Here is a 5417-nt window from a genome sequence, read left to right as displayed (position 1 = left end):
GTAAGAAGGGCTTCTCTGCTTGTGTGTTGTTTTTGTTTGGTGTGAGGAGAGCAGAAACATCAGATCTTTATTCAATCTACTACAGTCAACTCTTACAGTGCCCTATCCCTATTAATACCAGGAGTGTTGTGATCTTCCTGCACACAGTGCCCTAACCCTGATACCAGTCTGAGACAGCTCCCTCCCTGCATTACTAGTGAGAGGCTGGCTTCACAGACAGGGGGGAGCTGCCTGACCCTCACTCCTGACTTCCCCCATGTCCCAGCTAGTGAATGGTGTGTGGGTGAGGGGGGGGGGAGGATGGTGAAGTCTGAGACAGCTCCCTCCCTGCATTACTAGTGAGAGGCTGGCTTCACAGACAGGGGGGAGCTGCCTGACCCTCACTCCTGACTTCCCCCATGTCCCAGCTAGTGAATGGTGTGTGGGTGAGGGGGGGGGGGGAGGAGGATGGTGAAGTCTGAGACAGCTCCCTCCCTGCATTACTAGTGAGAGGCTGGCTTCACAGACAGGGGGGAGCTGCCTGACCCTCAGTCCTGACTTCCCCCATGTCCCAGCTAGTGAATGGTGTGTGGGTGAGGGGGGGGGGGAGGATGGTGAAGTCTGAGACAGCTCCCTCCCTGCATTACTAGTGAGAGGCTGGCTTCACAGACAGGGGGGAGCTGCCTGACCCTCACTCCTGACTTCCCCCATGTCCCAGCTAGTGAATGGTGTGTGGGTGAGGGGGGGGGGGGAGGATGGTGAAGTCTGAGACAGCTCCCTTCCTGCATTACTAGTGAGAGGCTGGCTTCACAGACAGGGGGCAGCTGCCTGACCCTCACTCCTGACTTCCCCCATGTCCCAGCTAGTGAATGGTGTGTGGGTGAGGGGGGGGGGGAGGATGGTGAAGTCTGAGACAGCTCCCTCCCTGCATTACTAGTGAGAGGCTGGCTTCACAGACAGGGGGGAGCTGCCTGACCCTCACTCCTGACTTCCCCCATGTCCCAGCTAGTGAATGGTGTGTGGGTGAGGGGGGGGGGGAGGAGGATGGTGAAGTCTGAGACAGCTCCCTCCCTGCATTACTAGTGAGAGGCTGGCTTCACAGACAGGGGGGAGCTGCCTGACCCTCACTCCTGACTTCCCCATGTCCCAGCTAGTGAATGGTGTGTGGGTGAGGGGGGGGGGGGAGGATGCTGAAGTCTGAGACAGCTCCCTCCCTGCATTACTAGTGAGAGGCTGGCTTCACAGACAGGGGGGAGCTGCCTGACCCTCACTCCTGACTTCCCCCATGTCCCAGCTAGTGAATGGTGTGTGGGTGAGGGGGGGGGGGAGGAGGATGGTGAAGTCTGAGACAGCTCCCTCCCTGCATTACTAGTGAGAGGCTGGCTTCACAGACAGGGGGGAGCTGCCTGACCCTCAGTCCTGACTTCCCCCATGTCCCAGCTAGTGAATGGTGTGTGGGTGAGGGGGGGGGGGGAGGATGGTGAAGTCTGAGACAGCTCCCTCCCTGCATTACTAGTGAGAGGCTGGCTTCACAGACAAGGGGGGAGCTGCCTGACCCTCACTCCTGACTTCCCCCATGTCCCAGCTAGTGAATGGTGTGTGGGTGAGGGTGGGGGGGGGGAGGATGGTGAAGTCTGAGACAGCTCCCTTCTTGCATTACTAGTGAGAGGCTGGCTTCACAGACAGGGGGCAGCTGCCTGACCCTCACTCCTGACTTCCCCCATGTCCCAGCTAGTGAATGGTGTGTGGGTGAGGGGGGGGGAGGATGGTGAAGTCTGAGACAGCTCCCTCCCTGCATTACTAGTGAGAGGCTGGCTTCACAGACAGGGGGGAGCTGCCTGACCCTCACTCCTGACTTCCCCCATGTCCCAGCTAGTGAATGGTGTGTGGGTGAGGGGGGGGGGAGGAGGATGGTGAAGTCTGAGACAGCTCCCTCCCTGCATTACTAGTGAGAGGCTGGCTTCACAGACAGGGGGGAGCTGCCTGACCCTCACTCAAGCAGAGAAGCCCTTCTTACAAAGCTGAGCTAGTGAGTTAAGTAGGAGGAAAAGTAAACATACTTGTGCCAGTGTGGCTACTTAAAAAATACACTTACCAACAATCAATTACATATATTTGAACTGTGTACAGTTCCAGCCAGGACCACCTTTCTAAAATGCACAGTGATTGGCAAATTCAACATGCACGTGTCTGCTAACAAAAATAATAAACAAAGAAGTTCTAGTCACGTGAGTGCTGATCATCACATGTCAAGCTTCCAACTGTTTCCATTTCACATCCCCCCAACCGTTACCTCAGTGGTAACCTTGGTAACATCAATAGATAAGAGCACAGCCAGCCAATAGGAATACATATTCATTCCTAAGTGACCTTTACTGACCTGGGAAGTGTGAACACTTTGTTTCATTTTCTGCTGGTGTTCATGAGTTTCCAGTTCCATTTCCCATCCCCCCAACCATCACCTCAGTGGTAACCTTGGTAACATCAATAGATAAGAGGGCTGCCAGCCAATAGGAACACATATTCATTCCTAACTGACCTTCAGTGACCTGGAAAGTGTCTATTTGTATCATTTTGAGTTAGTGCGCACTAACTCGAGTTAGTGCGCACTAACGGGGAGTTAGTGCGCACTAACTCAAGTTAGTGCGCACTAATCGGAAAAAACGATTTTTAATGATTTTTCAACGAAATAATCGTGCCAAACACGATTTTCTTCTCCTGCCACACGATTTCTATCATTAAGACGATATGGAAAACGATTCACATCTCTACTATGCACTTTTAAATTCACCATGGGCTCTTCACAGAGGTCTGTAATAAGGACACCTACCTACACCGAAAGGAAACCCTGTATTACAGGCAGATGTACATCATCATTTTGGATAAACTTTATTTTGACTTTAGGAATCAGTAAACTTTATTTTAACACCCAGTCCTGGTCCTGTCTGAGTTCTTACAGCCTCTAACTCATGAGAAGCGCTTGAAGTACAGAACACACACTGGTGACCTTCTTTTATCGTCTGGGGCATAAGTGAGAGCTTCCCCCCGTAAAAAGGATTCCCCCCAGGGATTAAGAGTCAGAGTGGGAGTGAATGGTTAACCAGAGCAGCCCCAGAAGACATAAATAAGATTGTGTGCCCTTGGGACTTAAAACACCCCACTAAGGATTACATAAATAAATAAAATAGGGTTCACAGGAGTGTGGCAAGATTGCCAGCTGCCCAGAAAGAGTGCCAGTGATAATATATCTGCCACTCCTTCGGGAACCCCGAGTCCTGACTCCCCTTCCCCAGCATTACAGGAAGCAGGCTCGCTATTGGAGAGCCCAGGTAAGCTCTCCTACCTACTATAGTGGGACATTTGAGATGATTTGGCCCTGTCAGTGCCCTCCTTATTTTGAGGGGCACAGTCTGAGCAAAGAGAATCTGAAGTGTGGGTTTGTGTTTTGAAAAAAGAGTGGGTTCTGTGTTTGGTCTGCTCCCTTTCTGGAGGAGCTCCCACCCCTGCCGATGAGGAGTGGGACGAGGTTGCTGGGCTTTGCACCCAGACAAGGCAGAGCCTCAGCTGCCTGTCGCTCTCTTTTCTCTATGCCCTAGGAAAGTGGGGTTAGCAGTGTCCCACACGTAGGAACTGCTTTTGGAGCACAGTTGTTGTGGGGTTTGCACCTGTGAGAGGAGGGAGATCTTTCCCACTCTTGGAGAAGTGTTTTCTTTTTTTTTTCTTCCCCCCACCCCACTGGGATAAGATTCTGAACCCTGACTCGGAAGCTGAAGAAAAGGAACTTCCATCACACTGAGTTTTCATTACCCTTTCTGTTTTGATGTTTTTGTTATTTTTTGACCGTTCCTATTTTTTTTAAGGTACATTAAATTTTGCTTTGATCATCCCTCCAAGCCTTCATTTATTTTTCCATTGTGAGATCCAGCTATCTGAGAGCAATTTCCATGAATACTCTGGGAAAGGTTGACTGACTGGTGAGACTGAAAGTGGCTTTCCCATCCCCTTACACCATGTGGCCCAGGAGGTTAACCCTTCCCCCCCATTAGACACAAACCCATAACCCGGGGCAAAAGGGCTGGCAACTGTACAACTGGACTTAGCACTGGCACTGAGTGTGGCCCAAGCAAAATTCAGCAAACAATTTTTTTTCCATAGACAAAGAATGGGAGAAAATATTTAGTAAAGGGACCCCCTACCTTTGTACCTGAGGCAATGAAGGGTGAAGTAACATGCCCAAGGTCACAAGGAACGGCTGTGAGAGCTGATCTCTGGCTTCCCTGTTTTGCAGCTCTCTGCTCTAACCATTAGGCTGCTCCTCCACACCCAACAGCCAGTGTTGAGGGATGGGGCCAAAGAACAGTTTTAGAAACCGATGCTTTACTCAAGTGCTACACAGCAGAGAGGGTCCCCACAGTTGGGGAGCAGTGGACCTGCACAAGGTGGGGAGTCCTTCTCTGATGATGACTCAGCCAGTTGGCTAGCAGTGCCATTTTGATAATATGGCCTCACAGAAGGAGCCACGCAGTTTACAGTGGTGGCAGTGGCAGTGTGGCATCTTCCCCCAGATCTGGCATCCTGGGATTCTGCCCTTCTTGCCTGAGCCTTCCAATGGCCCTATAAAACTTTATTTAGGTATGTGGTAGTGGATTTTCCTTCTCTTGAAGATAAGAGCAGATTAGATAACTATCGGAAAAAACTTATATACAACAGCCTTATGTCAGGGAGTCAAAATTGAGATCCGAATAAGCTCTGACTTTCTACAATTCCTTAATTTGTTATGAATGTTGTGCATAATATAGTCATAATTTTTAATTTTGTATCAACTTTATGCTCATATATGTAAACCCCACCCCCCTCGAAGGGGTACATGGAAATCAGGGGGGTCACATAGCTCTAGGACACTTCTTCTATATCGCGGACGTCTCCTCGTCTTCAACAAACTGTACAGTACGACAGCCACTGGGAGTGCCGGGTTCATCTGGCAGGGGTGGGGGATGAACCTCCTGGGCCCCTGGTGCTGTTGTGGGCACAGTCCTGCTTGTCTCAGTCACCCCACATTTCTCTTGCACTGGTTAAGACATTTGCACTCTCAACCCAGGCATCTGCTAGGGGATATGGCTTGTATGGAATCACGGAGTCCCAAAAATGGTGTTCAAATAAAAGGTAACTTAGTGTTTGAAAAGTAGGATTCAAGCCAGTATGGTGAAAATTAAATATAACATCTGAAAAATCATAATCAAAAAAAGCAAGAGTTTCTTTATTCATGGCTCATCCTCAAGTTGTTGTTCTTGCAACAGAACCAGTGTCCAGCTCAAAAATACCTTCCCCCTGGAGGGAAGGGTAATCTTCTGTTGCAGCCAACATAGCCGAAGAGCTGTAATGAAAATAACCCCTTGCTTCGGGGGAAAAACCCCTCCAAAACAGATATTGTGTGTCTC

The sequence above is a fragment of the Rhinatrema bivittatum genome, chromosome 13 (assembly GCF_901001135.1).
Source record: "Rhinatrema bivittatum chromosome 13, aRhiBiv1.1, whole genome shotgun sequence".
NCBI classification, from domain to species: domain Eukaryota; kingdom Metazoa; phylum Chordata; class Amphibia; order Gymnophiona; family Rhinatrematidae; genus Rhinatrema; species Rhinatrema bivittatum.
The sequence above is the reverse complement of the archived record's forward strand: the minus strand, read 5'-3'. Positions refer to the sequence as shown.